Below are 19640 nucleotides of genomic sequence, written 5' to 3'. Positions count from 1 at the left end.
AATGAAAAATCTTGAAGATGGATATGTTCATTTGCTGAAGCCTGATGCTTAAAATTCCTGTGTAGAATTTAGCCCCCTCGGGCCTCTGCTGTCATTACCTCTTTCTTGCTGCTTTTGCTGATGATCTTATCAGTCCTGGCTCATATTTTCCCTTACAGTCAGCCTGAATAACCCTACCAGAATGTGTCTTTCCAACCTGTGAATTCACTCTCTCTTATTTACCTTTCAGCTTTAAACCTTCTACCTTTCATAATCCAGACCAAGCCTGTAACACAGATCTCACACTTTTTCGTCCTGTTCTCCTTGACCTGACTGACACTCCTATCTTCCACGCTGCCGTACAATGACCTCCCCATTGCAGCATGCAGGCCCACAGCCCCTCCTTAATTCAAGTCAAAGAGCTGCTTTACTCAAGAGGCCTCCCCACAGAGATAATGAAAAGCAGATTAAGAGATTTAAAAAAGGAGTTGGTTCCTTTGGAATGGTCAGTGCACTTTCCCTTTCTACAACCATGCTCTCTACTGTAAATTTTCCAAATCAGTGTTTGTCTGGATCTCTGTGCCTTGACCTCAGCAAGACCTAAGCTGTTGGGCCCCAATTCTACACATGCAAATGCATGCCATGTCCCTTTGCTATCAGAGACATTCACACAGAGTGGTAAAGGACCGGTGCAGTTATGTACTTGTAACATCAAATCCTGTTTCTTGCCAGATAGCGTCATAAAAGTCTTGGACAGAGATAAAAATTAACATTTTAATCTTGTTTTTGTGAGACAGAAAGAAAGGTAACCTCTAAGTCAAGTGAAGTGGCAGCTCTGTTGACAACACTTGATTTGTAGCTATATGATAATCTTGAGGGGAAATACCTGTTAAAATGTGATGTGAAGCTATAGAAAAACTACAAAGAGCCATCAGCACAAGTACATCCCAGTGGTGCTTTGCCAGTATCCTGCCTTTTTCTTGTGTGGCTGAATTTCAGGCACCAGAAACAGAAGACGCTTTGTCTGGGCTTTCCCATGTAATCAGCAACCTCTCTCCTGCCTGTCTTAGGCCTCTATTCACTTTATTATTATTGTAGTATCCCCTAGAGACAGACCTGGGAGGCATTCACCCCCAAACATCCTGTTACCTTCAAGCAATTAGGTATTTTCTCAGTAACACATTATATGCGTTAATTCTGTTGCATGTGTGTACAAAGTGTGGCTAGCAAGTCGTGTATGTAAGAAAATACCAAGTTGATGTAAAAGAGCTTTGTCATTGGATTTGATCAGTATCCAGGGGAAGTAAAAACCCCCAAAGCAGGCGCTGTCCTCTGAAAGTAATTTCAAGAGGGAATTTTGTGTACAAACTGAAGGCTTAGCTGGTGTCTGCAAATATCTAGGAGTTCATCAGCTGGGTAGAGTGAGAGGAGCTCATTGGGACTAATCTGTGCAGCAGGTAAAAGTGAGCCATCCAGTCTGCTCATCAGTCAGAGTGGCAGGCCTCACACTCATTCCTATATGACATATATCAGTCATTTTCTTTTCTAATCATAAATCCAACAGCTGAAAAAGGAAATATGCCAAACAAATATCAACAAAAAGCTGGCTTAGCCAGCAGAGCTTCCCTGTTGTGCCAAGGGAACAACCTTCTCCCCTCTGCGAGGCCTCTCCTCCCAAGGAACAGACATCTAACTCTCCCTGAGCAGGAAGCCTCTTTCAGCGTGCCAGCTGGGAATCAGGGCCCTGGGCACAATCCCAGCACCTGTGCCTAGTTTTCTTACAGAGCACAGCCAGCTGCTCTGCTAGGTCTGCAAATGTCCTGTATACCCTATTTCTTTTCTGTGGATTGCTTTGGATAAGCAATACGTGTTGCTTATATTTGGATTTTGCAAATTCATTGCTTTACATTTACCTTAACCTGATTTGTTTAAGGATCATATCAGGCCACTGATAAATGAAGCCATGCCATGTTTTTAATAATTATTAAACCAGGGTTATTGAACCAGTAGTCCTCAGAACCCCCTGTAGTATTTTTGAGGGAATTTGAAGGTAAGCAGTAATGTAACCACAGGCCACTTTGGAAACTATGACGTGGAGTTTGTGAGGAAGAAGTGTTTTTGATGGCTGGTGTTTGTCAGCAAACTTTTCTGGCATTGCACATGGTAGCAGAAACTGTATTTGACCCTGAGGGTTCACAGGCATTAGATAATTGTTTTGGCTCTTACTTAGTTCATGGCATGTTAGACTAGTCATTTCTATCTGTGACACCAAACTATCAACTGCAAACTTCCTGTGTGGAAATAATTATGCATCTTTTCCAAGTTCACATTTTGTTCTTCTGTATCCAACAGTTTTTATGCAGAAAGGCAAGGTTAGAGTTAAGACCACTTCCATTTCTAATAGCTTGGCTCTGAAAAGCCTTCATATTATTCAAAAATCCTAGTATCAGTGGAGCCAGAGTGGGGTTAGAATTCTGTACTGCAACAGGAAGGGGACATATAGAGATCTGGAAAATAACAAAGGTCGGAAGAAAGTGAATAAAAAATGGTTATTATTGCTGCTCATAATGCCATATTAATTAAACAAGTTTATCTGGGAGCAGGGTTTAAAAAAGAACAAAAGGAAATATATTTTCATATAAACTCATTGCCACAGGATGTTCTCAAAATATAAATAAATAGGCTCAACAAGAAAATAGATACACTCAAGGGAGCTAGGCTTAATGAAGTCACTGACACATGCTTGTCTAGCTGCAGTGTCCTCTTTGGAAATTAGGAAATCCCTAAACTACTGATATTTAGAAGCGTGAATGACACAAATGGGGAGGAGCTACTTTTCCTATAATCTGTTTCCAATTCTAAGCATCCATTACTACTTCCTTTCTTGGTTTCCCTTGAGGAAAGGACATGCCTAAGCCTGCTTTGAATGTTAAAAGATTCATCTGTTCTGCACAAATAAACGTGAGAGTAAGAGACCATAAATGATTACCCATGGGCAGTAATAAAAGCTGTGAGATACAAGTCCTCACCTGGAACCACAGAGGTGTTTGAGGTGGACCAAAGGGTCACTGTCAGGGGGTCTCAAGTCCTTGACTGGGTCGTGCATGGCTCTCCCCATGCTGGGGGCCTATGGCAGTATAGTCCTAACAAGCACTGCACTGTTTCTGCCACCCTTAAACTCCACATGTTCCTCTCACCAGCAGAACAAACAGGTTAATAAAGGTGGGGATTTTTTGTGTAGAAATATAATGAAAGCCAGGTCAGGAAGGGAAGAGATCTCAGTCCTCTTGGTAACTTACACAGAACGAAACTCTACCAAGGAAAGGAACATGTAGCTTCTCTTGCTTTCTTACCACAGGGTTTCCCCTTTGCACTTTACCAAGTCCAACTTCTGCCATAATTCCCCTGACAACAAGTTACAATTGATCTCCCTCTAGTGGGTAATTAATTACCCATAAAAGCCACAGCAAGACTGAGATGTGTTAAAAATCTGCCTTGCACTTGCCTTCCTTCATCTCCTTTCTTCAGCTGGCTTTCTTCTTCTTTCATCTGTGATCTTTCTCACGTGTGCATTATGTGTTTTCTTCATACCCTCCCTGAACTTTGTATCTGCTCCTTCTCCATTCTTGTACTCTGTGAGGAGTTGGGCTGTTTGAGGGGTTTCTGTTTGACTTTGATGTAAGTGGAAATGAAAGTAAAGAAGCGCCAAAGAATGAATTTAAAATTAAATACTCTAGAGATTAGTGGTGTTTGCAGAGAGGCATGTATGCAACCCCCAATATGCCAAAGGCTTAGAAATCTGGGAAAAAGAAAACCATAAGACCTACCTTAAGTTTGTAATTTGTTTTTTTTATCAGGAGTCAGTCAAAGGAAATTTACATTTGGGTTTTCTTATCCTTAAAGTTGATTTATTTGGGTTGAAAATCCTCTGCATTCCGCTTAGTAGTTTCTTCCCCCTGAATTTGTTGTTCCCTTACCACAACTATTAACAGCAAAATACATAAGCCAGCTGTGTTCAATCTGAAGTTAGCTCTCTAACAGCAACAGTTAACTACCCAAGAGTATTCCCAGAGCAGAGCTGACGTTAATTGAGAAGGATAGTGCTCTGAAATATGTGGAGACAAGATGCTATAGAAATTGATTTAACCAGACCATGCCTTTTGTGTATGGAACTGTATTTCTCTCCTTGCAGAACATATAGGCTGGATACTATGGCTGTAACTGCATTGGATTAATGGAAATATATTAGGGATGATTCTCAAAGGTATCTCCTTTCTCTGACTACTCTGGGGTTTCTTGTGTGTGTGTGTGGTAAAGCACATTTCAAACAAAAAGATGAACAAGTCAATATTGTCCAAATGAAAAATGACAGATCTGGTTGAAAGAAATTTTTAGGACAGGCTTTGATAATATATTCCTCCAGTGATAGAAGGCATCATATTAATCATTATATGTAACCTTTCTGTTTAAAACTTTGAATTATCTAATTAAACTAACATGAAAGACAATGTGCTCCAATCCAAGTATTTTCCAGGTTCCTGGAGGCACTGATCTTTTCTCAAATCACTGTGGTAAATGGTGTTCCACAAAAATCACTAATTAGAACCCCAAGAGTCTTTATTATGGCAAACTTAGATATCACAAAGTGAATGAATAAAATTAAGATAAACTGGAATTTTACTGAAGCAAAGATCACATATTATTTATTGTGAGCAAATTCTGTGCCTAGAAACACCTGTGCAATCCATATATTTACATTATTTTGTGAAACAGCATCATACAAAATAATTGTTCTATAATTCATATCAGGATTATCAAGTTATTTTACTAAGATGGGTATAAAAAATATTGTAGCTTTTGCTCCCTTCATAACTGAGTTGTCAACATAACTAATTTCATTTCACTGTAATAAAGATGAAATTAATTCCAATCCTGCTCCTATATCAGTTACAATATAATTTTATTCAGCTGAGACATTTCATAAACTTGCTAAAGGTAAGAATTGCAGACAGTGCTGAGGCAGGATGTGGAGGCAGGGAGGAGGTACTGCAGAAGAAAGTTACAGGTTTTGTCTCCACAGCTTTCCTTGCATTTATGTACAGGACAGAAAGAATTCAGTGACTATCAGCTTTCAAGACCAGCTTGTAGAGCTGACAGTAAGAGAATGTTCTTTTGCATTCAAATTGAGTACTTTTGTTCTAGAATTTATTAAGACACTGTAAACAAAGAAACTAACAGTGCCACATCCTGTTCTTTATTTAGGTTGGATGAAGGCTTCATTTGGCATCATGGAAACTAGAATGACTACCCTGGGATAAACCAAAGACCTGTGAGTCCCTTTATCCAATCTCTGGTCATAGTCAGAAATGAGTGCTTAAGAAGGAGCATGAGGAATAGGGTAAGCATAGAGCATTGCTGCCTGCAGCAGTGACTTCTCTTTCATTGCTGCTGATAAACACACAGAGAACAGAGTCTGGGGGTCTGAGCACAGAGCTGGGAGCTGTGAATTCACTGTTTCAGTCCTGCCTCTGTCACCAAGGTTACTTGTGCATTGCTGTGTCCCAGCTCATGTGCTGGTGGCAAACCTGCCTTCAAGCCTCTGCACTGCAGAGATGCACACACAGGCTATGCTCACTTCAGGCTGGTTTTGATCGAGTCTGGTATTATGGAGAGATTTGTTCCTCCCTAATGAGGTGCTTAACGTCTGTTTCCTGAAGAGCTGCATAATATCCCAGTGCACTTCTTATTTTCCGCTTTATCTCTTCCCTATTTCTTCTGGCACCTCTGTTTTTCACACGGTTATCATCACTGGCCTTTGTGGTCCTTGTGCTTTGTCCTAAGCTTGTCATCCCTCAGTTCCTCCAACCAGGAACAGCAGGCTCAGTGCAAGGTGAAAACTGTGCAAATATTTTCCCTGTGTAGCCCAAGTCCAGGTCAATCCATCAGGTAGCACTGAGAGGCCAACTCTTTCAAATGTCCCCTCTGAAGCTGCCAATGAAAAGGTAATGCTGTTAGATTTCCAGTAAAAACAGAAAGATAACGTTGAAGACACCTCCTTAAAAATTCCTCTTAAAAACTGTGGTTAAAAGCTGTTTCACATTTCTTCAGGGCTACCTGCAGTTCCCAGCATGATGGATGATCCTGAATGGATCCTCAGAAACTGAATCCATCAGCTGCAGGCCCCCTTCTGGTGAGTTCACAGTTTCATCATTGCTTCTGAAAGTCTGTCACCTCCTCCACAGCCATCGTTCCCACCTCCATTGGTCTACCATCCCTTCAGAAACACCAACTGGAGGAGGACTGCAAGCTCCACACTCAGGGCACTCAGAACATAACAATGCAGGCAGGTAAATAAGGAGTTGTCAGAATTCCCTTTTTCATTTTTAACCTTACAATGTAGAACTTTTACCAGTGTGATACTGTTGGGGGTTTCTACAAGCTGACTCAAGCTGCTGGATTGAAGGCCAGGTTTGAGGAACTTCTCCCCAGATCCTTGCACCTCAGGTTGAACAGAACCCTGGAGAGCTCCTCCTCCTCCCTGTGGCCTCCAGCTGCGCTTCTGCACAGGGCAGGGGTGCACAGGAACTGCAGGAAGCCACAGGGAAATCAGGGCTGAGTGGTAACCAAGTATGTCTAACCCAGGGGGAAGCTGGTGGGAGTGCAGAGCTAGACAAAGGAAAGGGAGCGAATAGACTGGAAATTACAGGCCCTGGAATATTGGCATGACAGTGGAGAGCTGTGTATAGTAAATAAATAGAGATATGCATGTTTTAGCAATTTCCCCAGGGTAAAGTGAGTGGGAGCATGTTCAAAGAGTAGTATTTGCTTTTTACTGTTCTGTTCAATATATACATTAGGAAGTGCATATAGGGTGTATGTTTGATCAAGGAATTTAGACAATAACCTGAGTAATTGGCAGCATACACCAAATCCTATCAGTCTGATCCCAATGCTAAGTTCCCTCTCAGTATTACAATTTTGCAAGCAATTAAAATGGCTGCTTAGCTATATTATGTTATTACAAGCAACATCACTTGTCAAGTATTTTAAGTAGGAAAAGTGATGTTAGTTATTGTGCATTACCACCCAGGTAAAAATCACACCCCTGTGTTAAGCATGCACAACAATATACCATTAACGTGTTTAACATGATAGCTTGAAAGAGTGGTGTGTTTTGCTTTTACATTTCTACTACAAGTCCTCTGTTATTACTTTGCACATTAATTTTTTTTGCTATAAAGATGGAATGATTTTGCAAACCAGTCTCATCCCTAGACTGCTATAATTTGACAATTTCAAGGCTTTTCAATTCAGACCCTTGCATATGTGTCATGTATCGCATTGCAGATTTCATCCAATAGTCGAAAATGTACTCTCAATGCAGTATCATCTTATCAGTATTCTAGCACCATAAGCCTTCTCACTGCAAGCAGAGGACTGTTCATTACAATGAAACTGAAAATGGAATAACTGAAGGATTGATTTATATTACCTTCACTCAGGAATGTTCTAATTCTGACATAATCTCTCTGACTGAAATCCTAAACACTGTATAATTTTGATTTATTACCCTTAAAAAAAGGAGCCTGGATCTATAGATAACAGAATACCTGGCATGAAAAAGAATGGTGCAAAAGCTCAGGAAGACTGCAAGAAAATGCAGATTGATCATGTGACTTTACTCCAAACATTGTCTCAGCCAGCAAATCCATGAACGGAGCTGAAAGCAAGTGGAAAAACATTATGCGGATGTTTTCACAAATCCACTCTGTCATTCGGAAATCTCTCATGATTATATACATTTTATAGCAAAGATAAGAGCATGTTAGTAAGTTCAAGCATGAAACAGTCTGTTTACTAAAGGCTGCAGGGAATGTTTATTAAACCAGTTAATTTATGGCAAAACAGGGCCAGAACTTGATATACTCCACAAAAAGCTGCTTTACCAGGCAGCTGTTTCCCTCCCACACCAACAGTGTAACCCACTCCGTGCTGTTCTGTCCTCACATCTGCTGCCATGGGAGGCAGGAGAAGGCTTGTAAGGGTGTGAGGGCATGTTGGACCTGACTGCTCACAGGTGAAAGCTAGAGCAGCCCTACAGTGTGCCCCTTAAAATTAACAGCTGATATCTTTAAAGCAAAGCAGTTGGATCTAAATCAAGTAGACTCTTCTTAAATTGAAAGGTGAATCAGGCTGGTTGTCACTTGGATTTTTTTCGATGAGTTAAAGTGAGTAGTTAGAAGAAAGAGCAGATAGAAAGTATTCACAAGCTGGTTGATAAATGTACATTAAAAGCCCACTGAACACAGTCTTAATGCCCTGCAGGAAATGAAATCAACAGGTCAATTTAAAGTAGACTAACAAAAAGAAATCTGCCCTCTGCCTTTTTTCTGTTCTTAATGTTTGGTGAAATAAATGCTTGCCTCCTTTCCTCCCACACACTCAGCTCACAGTTCCCACTTAGCCATTTCCCAGTCCTATTTTACACATATCTTTATCTTATCATGCTTCTTCTGCAAATCCTTCTCCTCTAGAGCACTTACATCCTCTTCTTTCATAAAATTCTCCTTTTACAAGTGGTACCTAATCAGTCTTACTTTGTCCTAGCCGGGAAATTGAGGGGTTTATTTTAGAAGAAAAATATTGTTTTTCAGTGAATTTTGTGGCTAGTATGAATGACTTTATTCTACCAGATGGTAGTCTCCTCTATGCAGGAACATTTGTCTGCTTCACTGTACTGCACAGTGCATATTATTCTCACCTGTGAATGGGCCTGTTCCTTATTACTACCAAAGATCAAACATTACACCATTCCTCCAGTATGGAGCTACAATCTGAGCTACAGCTACTGCAGCCACTGTAAAAGCACTACAGTCTCAGAAAGATTATTTCTTCCTTCCTGAATACGTTAGAGTTGCTATACCAGGAACTGAATTTGTGCTTAGGGATAGCAGGAAGTGCCTCATTCTTTTTATGTACTTGCAGAAAGGGAGGGGGGGGTAAAAAAGGGAAAGGGAGGAGATAAAAAAGAGAAAATAATAAAAAGAAAAAAGGGAGACTTGGGTGGAATAATATTTAGGACATTTATTCCCTGAACTATATATGGACAATTTTCAAAGTAAGACAATAAAGTATTTATATCAAAAACTCTGTTCTGCTAGAATGACATAAAGCCTTATAAGTGGCAGACAAAAGAGAAAAAACACCATGAATATTATTTCTGTAATCAATTAGCATGTCAACATGTAGGAATACAATACAGATAATATTTGATTCTTTGGACTAGAAAATTTAACATAAAGCCCAGTTCTGCAAACCAATCCTGGCATACTTGATTTTCAGTGTGAGCTGTTTATTGAATTCTCAAATGAATGTGTTTATCATTAGGAAAATCAAAATACCAGAGGAAGTAATATAGTCTTAGATTTCCCAATGGTGAATTAATAAAGGGAGTCAATTCTGCCCTCAGCCTGGTATCTCATCCACCAGACAACACTCACTTCCCACTGTAACAACAGATGATTGTAAAAGCTTAACAGTGTTTTGCCAGTGCTGGTAAAGCTGATAGGGATGGGAGTGAAGGTCAGCTTGGTATCTTCTTCAACCAATGGCAAACTATTCAGTATGAGAGGTTAAGAACTACTTTATTAGGATGATTATCATTACCCTCAACAACAACTATAAAAAGCTCCAAGTCAAATGGTTCTGACTCACTTGTTGAAGGGTAATGCCATCTGTGGAGGAAATTCTGGGTATGGGCTGTCACCAGTGGCTAATCCCCCTGGAACAGGTGCACAGCAGTTTGCCAGTCCCACATCACAGCAGGGCTGGGAGCCAGGACATCCAGCTCACAAAGTAGATGCCCACTGGAAAGGAGGTGGAACAAAAGAAGAAAGGGCTTGTCTTGTTTCTCCCAAGCAGTTTCCACTTGTAAAGTTTTGGTGACTAGAAAAATTTGGAAGCCATTCTCCACCCAGTGTGCATCACCAGTAATACCCTACTTGTCTTTCCTCACTAGTGAGCTCTCCTTAGCCCCTGCAGCAGCTCTGGAGTGAAATACTTTTGCACACAGTATGTTTGCAATTGTAAATTCAACAGATTCTCTATAAACCGGTAGCAATATAAAGTATTTTAAAACAAAATGCCTAAGTACCAGATCAGTCCAACCTAAGGTCAAAAAACATTTGTCAAGTCCGTTCAGGACAGAAGGCAGAAATATTCCAAAATTGCCTTTTAAATGAATGAACAAGGAATACAGACTCAAAAGTTTAACTCTGGCAGATGCTGAACTCGCTGTCATTTGATCTGCAGTAGCATTTGGGTGTCTGAGTAGGTCTGCTGAAACAGAAGGAAACCTTTCCCAAAAAGATTGTTCAGCTAGTCCAAACTGGTAGCTTTTGAGGAAAAGAAAAACATTTTCTTACATTTTAAGGATTATAAATAAAATAACATAGTCCTTTCACGGAAAAAGATACACCTGTTAAAAATTACATATTGCAAAGTTAGAAAGGGCCTTATAATCAGACCTGCCCTAGACAGACAAAAAGACTTCTTAAAGGGATTTTTTTTCAATCTGTAATACAACATACCTTTCAATATAATATTTTGTCCAATTAAAATTATTCTATTAATGGAGAGTCTATCATAGTTTTATTATGATTACAGTTTATTATAAACTTATTGTATTCATTACTAACCTGAGCTGTAAAAAACATAAATACTAGTAATTATTAAACATGAAAACAATGCAAAAAAATATATAGCAAAAAAGAGGGAAGTGAAGCTGATTAAATGTCTGGTTCCCATTGATTGCCAATAGCTGCTAGTGTTAAATTAAGAGGATATTTTATTGTCCCCTACAGCCAAGCTCAGCCATGCTCCATTCAATAACTAATAATTTATGTCTTTGAGTTAATAATAATTACAATAAAAATATTCCCCATTTTCTGGCATGCTGTGTTTATTTTAGGATATTAACACAGCAATCCAAATACAACACATAAAATTCCCTCAGGGTTTTCTGTCTCACATCCCAGACCTTCTGTTTCTTTATAAGCTTTAACAGCCACAGTTAGAGGAGATATAAATAGTCTGAAGCACAAGAGAATCTCTCTTCCCTGACGGAATCTTTATTTACAAGCTCTGCAAACCTTAGCAGGTCAAACAGTCCCTTGCTGGCAGGTTAATAAGGCCCACCTGCCAAATAAACCCACCAGTGAACTCCACAGGGCCTACATAAATCCAGAGTGCTTGCAACAAGATTTTCTCCCTAGGAATCATACTGAGCACACTGAGATGGGATGCTTATAGTTCAAAAGGGGGTCATCTTTCAAACTCCAGAGTGCTTGTCTGCCTGGCATACACACATGAGTGTGCAAAAGGTTTGCAAAAACCATGGCTCTTACCTTCAGAAGGTATCATTATTTAACATTTATATTTCAATATTGCTTACAGGATACCCACATGCTGAGGCCTCCTCTGCTGGTTCCATATGAACAAGTAATGCTTGTAAGTCTCTGCCCTTTGGACTTTTTAAAGGGCAGGTATAGCTGGGCCATAAATTAAATCTTTTAAATTATTCAAGACTTAACATACAATTAATTTCCCTATAATGCCATGGAAAGAAAATGAACAAATATGGTAACTGGTTATTTAAACCAACCTAGAAAGTAATTCTCAGATGCCAAAGTAGGTTTTTTATGAATACTGACAATTATCAAAGTGGAATTCCATTCTGAGACTTAAGCTGTTCAAACACAACTCATGGATAAATGTTTCCCATTGAATCAATGACTTCTTTCTTTATGTTCTTTCCTGAATCAGCTAGGCCCAGCAACTATCCAAGTGTGGTCATATCCACAGACTTCTCAAGAGGCCTACTCACTATGTTTATATTGAATTGTAAAAAGCATCTCCAAAGCATCCTGCAGTTTTCTGTTTGCTGTTCATACAGTCAGCAAAGTGGTAAATTCTGAGCACACACCTCATCATTCATTAGGATGGCACCAGGCAGATGAAGGCAGACAATGGATCATAGCTGGCCACCAGAAGCTCTCTGGCTCAAAACACTTAAGCAGAACTCATGATCCACTCATGAAGGGAGCTGGTTTTCCTTTGCACACCTGGCTGACAACTGCAGGAATGCCTGAGCTGATTCACAAACAGATACATGCCCCAGCCTTAGAGGTGGCAAAGGTAATCAGAAAGGACAATATGCAGCTGGAGAGGCAGGTGTGTCCTGGGCAGGGATCACAGGTCCTACTCTAGTGACCAGTGGATATCTGATGAAGTTCTTTAATTTACTCGGAGGGGCATATCCATATCAGGCCTACAGGCTGCCTGCCTGTAAAAATTCTTCGGGACGGGTTACAGGCAGATCAGGGAGCACATAAAAAAGGCTTGCAGCTCTTTGTTCCTGCAGGTCTACAATGTGCTGGACCAGAGTCTCCACAGGCACTGGGCATTCCAGCTGTATTAGAGCATACATGATTAGCTGCAGAATACTTATTGATAAGTAAAGCTCTTTGCCAGAGTCATTCCAATACAAGTCAAATGTAACAGTTTTTCAAGTGTAGGTGAAGTAAGGAACGCACGTAGAACATACATTTAAGATAGTATGCTGTGGCAAAGCACTTGGTTGCACTTTGAAGGCCTTGAATGCATTCCTTTGAAGGCTTTGAATGTCAGATTACCAGAGAGAATGCTCAATTTCAGGATCCTGGTACTGCAGCTCTTGGTGATGTTATCAGTGGTTTACTTTTATTAAGAGGTAAAAGTACCTCTTCTGGGGGTACTTTTGGGGTGAGACAGAAGTCGGGGCTTTGAATCACAGACCCTTTGATCTGAATGCCATTTAAGTGCCTATCACATGCTCTGGAACCAGTGCAAACAACTTTGAAGAACCAGCTCAGACCCAGCAGAAGCATGTAACATCAGCCCTTCAGCAAGCACTGCATGCCCAGTCGCTGTAGCAATTGCAAAAGGGGGAGTGTTCAACTCCCAGTGGTTTGTGTCCATGGGAATGATGCTATTCTTAGCACAGTGGTACTACAACCATGCCCAGCTTCAGCATGAGACAACAGAGAGTGGTGAATCTTCATGCAGGCAGTGTCCCACACCCTGGCCAAGCCCAGCACCTTTCTTCTCTGCTGGATACATTCTTTAGTTGAATCACAGTTTAATTCAGCTGCTGTAAATGCAGCTGAGCCAGCCCAATGTTTATCTGCTATTTGTAAACTGGATGCAGATTTGGCACTAGAGCCAGAAGTGCCTCGGCAGGGTCAGTGCTGTGTGCAGGGTCCAGCTGCTGTCACTGGATGCAGTGTGACTCCTGCTGTCAGTGCTGTGTGCAGGGTCCAGCTGCTGTCACTGCATGCAGTGTGACTCCTGCAGTCAGTGCTGTGTGCAGGGTCCAGCTGCTGTCACTGGATGCAGTGTGACTCCTGCTGTCAGTGCTGTGTGCAGGGTCCAGCTGCTGTCACTGGATGCAGTGTGACTCCTGCTGTCAGTGCTGTGTGCAGGGTCCAGCTGCTGTCACTGGATGCAGTGTGACTCCTGCTGTCAGTGCTGTGTGCAGGGTCCAGCTGCTGTCACTGGATGCAGTGTGACTCCTGCTGTCAGTGCTGTGTGCAGGGTCCAGCTGCTGTCACTGGATGCAGTGTGACTCCTGCAGGCAGCCCAGCAGCCCCTGCTCCCTGCCAGGGCTGGCTCACCAGGCAGTAGCCTTTCAGTGCTGCACTGCCTGGCACTGCACACTCTGGCTCATTAACAGTAACTGAAGCGAGCAAAAAGAGCTTACAGCAGAGAGCACATCCAGCTCGAGTGTAAGAACATTGTAAAATGTGCAAGAAACACATCCCACTCCTTTCAGTTCTCACAGCAGTGACAGCACAGGTGATAATTTAGCACATAGGCCTGCATTTGCAAACCTGCTCATCCTGGTCTCACATCCAGTTGTTTCGGCCCTCATTTGTCAAGTACGTTTGCACATACTCAACGCCAATGTAAAACAAGTGCTAAGCATCTTATATAAAATCTCCAAACAGTTCTTGAAATTAGTGGCAATTTCTGAAAATGCCTGTCAGTGGGCATTTTTCTCCAGGCTTATACACAGAGTAAATAGAATATGACCACAACTACAATTTCTCAGTACAGGAAATTGCCAGTCACCAATGTAATTAGAAACAGTTCACGTGATCAAATTAATCATTCAAAAAAGAGCAATTACTGTTAACAGAATAATGGCATGCCTTAAAAAAGAATGAAATTACCCTTTAGGACCGACATAGTTACCCTCATCACTCTGTACTGAGGCAGCAAAGATTAATACATATGCAAAATAAAACACTGCATTAGCATCTGCTGAAAACAGTAGTAGCATTATCTATCTGGCCTTTTCAAGCCTTAACAAACTTTATTCTTCAGCCCCAGGAGAGAGTAGAAATATCAATAGTCACTTCTCTGCCAAAATGAAAAAAAAAACACTCTTCAAGGTTTCCATTGCTATATAACTTACTGCATTGTGACTATTGCTGACCAGTGATTACATGAAGATTAAACATAAATCAGCAATTTGAAATGCAGAAGAATTTAACATTCAAACCTACATTAAGCTCCTCAAACGCTAAGACTTGGCTTGTTAAGGCTAAAGCTTAACTCTGTAAGATCTAGAAACACGTGCCAAACATATTGCAAAAAACTATATTTTTGCTCTGTTATGCTAAACATTAATTCTGATTATAAATGTATTTTGAAATTTATACTTCTAAGTGAGATTAAGTTTATGTTTTAAAACACAGTAATACTATGCTATCAACAGATAGCAGAGTTAATATGTTTTGAATCCTCAAGCTGTGTGTTTCTACATAGATTAGATTTATTTTATGCTGAATGTCAGCAATGTTTAAATTAAGCCATGCTGATGGGGAAGATAATTAGAGACATATAACTTCTATAGATAAATTTATTGATTCACTGAAGTTACTTATACCAAGCTGAAGCACGCTAGCTGCTGAGAACTGGTATACAGCTGGTTTTTATCATCCCAACACTAGAAAACAGCAGGGACATGCTCCTCAATTTTCCTTTCTCGTGGCCTCTGTCTTGCCCTGACGATGTATCTCACTCCCTCATGTGTTCAACTTTCCTCTTCCTTTTGCTCCCTCAATTACACTTCCCTTCTGTCTGCTCAACACAAATGATGCAAACACAAATTAAGTATTTGCAACAAAAGTGACATTTACTCCATTCTCCTCCAGTCTGAAAGCATACCTGGTAAACAGGCTGCTGTAACTCGTAGAAAAAGTTAGAGAAGATTTGCATTTAACTGTTTTTCCATCAGGTAATCATATTTTACTCTCATCAGTATTTAAGCCATAAACTGTAGCTGCACTGAAGACGTCCCTCATTTGGACAGAGACTAATTCTATTTCAAATTCTCAAAGTAGATTATTTTCTTTTTCTCTAGGAATCAATTTTCTATTAAAAAATGCCATTACTTCATTTTTATATGGGCTTACACAAAGTCTTAACAGCCTGTACCTTTTCAAGATAATTTAAAAGTGATACTAAGACACATCAAATTTTTCAAGTAACCATTTTCAATGAATTTTCATTCAAATTAATTAGCAAATATATGTTCAAGTTCTCTAAAACACATTTACTACTATCATTTCATGATGAATGTGCTACAATTTATATAAAATATTTTGAAACGCTGATTTTTAGTTTCATATTTGATTGTTTCTTAATTCTAGATCAGCAGCTTGTCCATATGAAACAGCATGCAATATGCTACATGGTCAAAGACATAAACACATACACAATAAATAATGATAAAGATTTTTCTTAACAATTGTGATGGTATGGACTGACATGCTGAAGATCAGTGTCCATGTCTAGTTATAATTAACATAGCTAAGGATAGGTTGAAAACAACAATTACTCTCTGTTAATCCAAAGAAAAACATGGACTGCTGGCTAAAGATGATGGGCTGCCAGTTGCCAGAATGAAAGTGTCATGGTGATAGTAGGGATAACACTGAGTAGCTATCTCTGCATCAGTGCTACATCAAAACAGGACAATGGGCAGCATTAACTTCACCAGAGTATTCATGGTTTGAACTGTTAATGTCTTCAGTGTTCACCCCTAATACATGGAAAAGTCTGTGAAACAAGAAAAAACTACATCTGTAGATTCTATATGGCCTGTTACAGTACTTATTCAACACCTTAGTACAATAAACACTGCAAACATGCTGTGCTGCTCTGCTAATTTGGGAATATCTGATTAACACACGGACTACACTCATGTAGCTTCACTTTAGCACTACTGTGAGTTAACATTGCCACCAAGATAATCTGCTTGCTGGAAAATATGCACTAGAGAGGTTGTTATATAAAATCCTAGAACAAAAATAAAAATGGGTACAAGAAAGGAATTTAGAAAGCAATCAACCCTTAGCATCCATATAGGAGAGGAACACAGAAGGCTCTTGCCACAGAGATCTATGAGATTAAATGTGCTCAGGAGCTGCTATTTGCCTTTGCCAGGGCAATGGCAAAGCTTCAGCACAGGGACTGCCAGTCCCCATCGTGTCTAATGGCAACAAATACCCCAGAATGTGCCCCATCCCCTTGTCAGCAGCACTGACCCAGCTCTCCAGGAAAGGAGCTCTGCACTGCTGCACTGAGTAATGCCACACACACTGCCTGTTCCTGGCCTCTGTCTCTCACAGTGGAACTCCAGCAACTGCAGCTCAAGGCCTTGGCTTGTCCAGCACTCACTGTCTCTGCTGCGGCAACAAAACAAAACTACCTTGACCTTCAGAACTCCAGCACATGCCTAAAGCCAGGGGCACTCAATTCAGTTACTGCTGAATAAGTGATCTTGAAAAAGTGCTTGAATTACAAATTCTCTTTTGGCCTAGTAACTAATTGATAATCTCCAAAATATTTAAATATTTCTAGGACAGCATGCTACCACTACATTTATTTAAATGCCTTTGAGTTGAAAGAGGGATATTATTTTAATATTAATTGTGATACTGTTTAACACAATATATCAATAAAAGTTGAAAGTAAGAAGCAATAAAACTTTAGACACCAAATGAAACAGGAGTCACTAATAAATGAATACTTTTATTTGCTCTACTTGTGCATCTTTGATATTTCTTGGATAGGCCATTGAAACCAAAACTGCTAAAAGATACTGGCTAATTTAAAATCACAAGGAAATATAATGAAAGAATAAAATCTCCAAGAGGATGTTTCCTTCAACTCCTTCAAAGCTATCACTCAAGTGTAATGCAGCATGCCTGTGATTTATCAGCACAAGCTTATTCTGTGCTGCATATACATTTATACCTTGAGAAGTTAAAGCTTTTTTGAACTCAGTTTTCAGAAATGTCATACAACTACACCCCTTTGCAAAGGACCAGCCTCTTTGTGTACTGCAGTGGAAAAAATGAGATATCTTTGTTACCACAATAAGAGCTCAAGGAAACAACCGTTTGTTTTGAAAATTAAAAAACCTGCAAGCACATTTTTTATTTGAAGGGTCAAGACATTGGACAAGTTTGCACCAGTGCCTATCTGCAACATAAACTTGTAGTATGCCACTTAAAGGTGTTAACTCCAGCATAAGCTTTCTTGGAAATCTGCATGGTGGGTTTATCAGAAGGTAATTACACGGTGGCAAATCTTGGTATCACAAACAAGGCCAGTGATCTACAGTATTTGTAAGGACTAAGGAAGATTTGTCACCTTGAGCATGATAACAAAATCCTTCCACCTACACCTTAAAGGACTGACACAGAAGGCAAACATAGGAAGTGTTATCTGTAGGATATTATGCATTAGTCATAGGTACAAAATGAAAACTTGTTTCTCTTTTGTAAGTCATACATAAAGATGAATTTATATCATTGGGCCTGTACAAAAACTTTATTCCCAAGAGAACATAGACAAAGTATTTGTATCACAGAAATTATTGATAGCCTTGGTTTTTATGGAAATAGGGGGGTTTTAGAGGGGGGAACAGAAAACACCCCTAGAATACATGGCATGCTTTGTGCTTTTAGTATGTTAGATTTATTGTTCAACTATGAAGAAAATCAAGCTCCTATATTCCCTTAATAAACAACAAGAGTCACATACTCGCACTTCTATTTATTTGTATTGATACTGGTGTCTCTGTTTTAATTAGAAAGGATCTTCAGTTTTTCTGTGACTGCATTTAACTGAACTGTAGAAAGGAAGGTGGATAAAATTGTCACGACTCTTAATCCAAATTAGCTATTTTAAAATTTAATGGCACTTTATCTTTCTCTTTAGTGCTGTAAACACCGACATTCCACATTCGGAAACTAAATCTTGTTTGTCTAACACCTTAAAGATAATGTATTTTCTTTTTCACAGAAAGGCTGTAAAACAAGTTAAGGTACCTTTATCACTGTAGGCAGATCTCCTCCAGCTACCTTCAGCTTAAAGTTTTAATCAGCTAATGATTAAGATTTTCATTACTAAGTACTTAGCACTAAATTTGCACTGTTCAACTGCTAACTGCCATGCAGCCACCATTAAATGCTCACCTAAAAACATCAACCAACTTTAACATATGAAAGTAAATTAAGGGTCACGTAAAAAAAGAAACGGTTTGAGCCTTTCTGTAACAGATGGCCTAATTTCACCATTATCCATGAAGTATGATGCTGGTGTGTTCCCCTCCCTCAATTATCATCTGTTTACCTTTGGCAGGAGTTGCAACAGGTCGTTAGCTACCAGGTTAATACAGTATCCATAGCACCGAGGAACTCCATTCTCTGCCTTGTACACAAACACAGCTTTTCAGTGCTCCATAAATCCTTTATTAAACCATTGAAAGCTTGAAAAACCTGGCCATTACCTGCTTTACATTATCTGGTGCAACGGTTCATGAGAATATTTGTTCCTATTGTAACATGACGGCTATTTAACGATTTGACCTAAAAAAAAAAAAGAAGAAAAAAAAAAAGCTGTGTTTTCAATTGGCAAATTACAAGCACATGTACTTATTTTGATGCAAGCTTAAAAAAAAAAAAAAAAGTAACCCAGGCCATACTTCCAGAAGAGACAGCCCGGATAATTCGCAGCCAGGCACACTTCGACTCTTACAACCATTCGACAGCCTCCAAATTGTGTGCAGTTGTACGGAAAGTCAAAACATTTGGCTTAAATCAGGATTTTCAGAAAGCGCACGTGTACGGTGGCTGAGGCCAGCGGTGAGGAGAGCACTTTTCAGCCGTCCAGGAAGAGAGAAATAATACTATAAAGATATTTAAAATTAAACGTTTTTCACCTTCACTTTCGGGAAGGGGAGTGTGGGGGGGGGCGGGAGTGGTGGGTTTAACGCGTTCTTGCGCACCTGGGGACGGCTCACGGCCACATCCCCGTACCCCAGGGAAGATAAATAATAACAAGAACAAAAAGATGGTTTTAAAAAGCGTTTCCCACCGGGGTGGGCGGGCTCTGGACGCGCTCTCGCCCACCTGGGGGCGGCGAGCCAGGCTCCCCCCAGCGGGCCTGACCCCACCTCGCCCCGTGGCCTTCCCTCCCCTGGCAGCCGGCCGGGCCTCCCCTCTCTGCCGGGCGGCCCCGCTCCCGGCCCCGCTCCCGGGCGGGCG

General features: G+C 40.3%; 1 protein-coding gene and 1 long non-coding RNA gene across 7 annotated transcripts in view; one reads left to right on the top strand and one right to left on the bottom strand.

Annotated features, from left to right (window-relative positions):
* The window catches only part of NSD2 (nuclear receptor binding SET domain protein 2), a 98650-nt gene that overhangs the window by 5265 nt on the left and 73745 nt on the right, over positions 1-19640 (top strand). For 4 of the 6 annotated variants that reach the window (XM_050973910.1, XM_050973908.1, XM_050973909.1 and 1 more), the window contains exons 3-4: positions 5242-5308; positions 6088-6169. The exons of 1 other annotated variant lie outside the window; for it this stretch is intronic. The gene's annotated coding sequence lies outside the window, so the exon portion shown is untranslated. The remainder of the gene's footprint in view (positions 1-5241; positions 5309-6087; positions 6170-19640) is intronic. One more of the 6 variants, XM_050973905.1, reaches the window with a different exon arrangement.
* LOC127059553 (uncharacterized) lies at positions 5322-19220 on the bottom strand. Its single transcript, XR_007777496.1, has 3 exons — positions 19079-19220; positions 7590-18962; positions 5322-5967 (listed from the first exon to the last, which is right to left on the bottom strand). It is a non-coding gene; the product is annotated as an uncharacterized LOC127059553 (long non-coding RNA).

Source organism: Serinus canaria, chromosome 4 (assembly GCF_022539315.1).
Source record: "Serinus canaria isolate serCan28SL12 chromosome 4, serCan2020, whole genome shotgun sequence".
NCBI lineage: Eukaryota > Metazoa > Chordata > Aves > Passeriformes > Fringillidae > Serinus > Serinus canaria.
The sequence above is the reverse complement of the archived record's forward strand: the minus strand, read 5'-3'. Positions and strand labels throughout refer to the sequence as shown.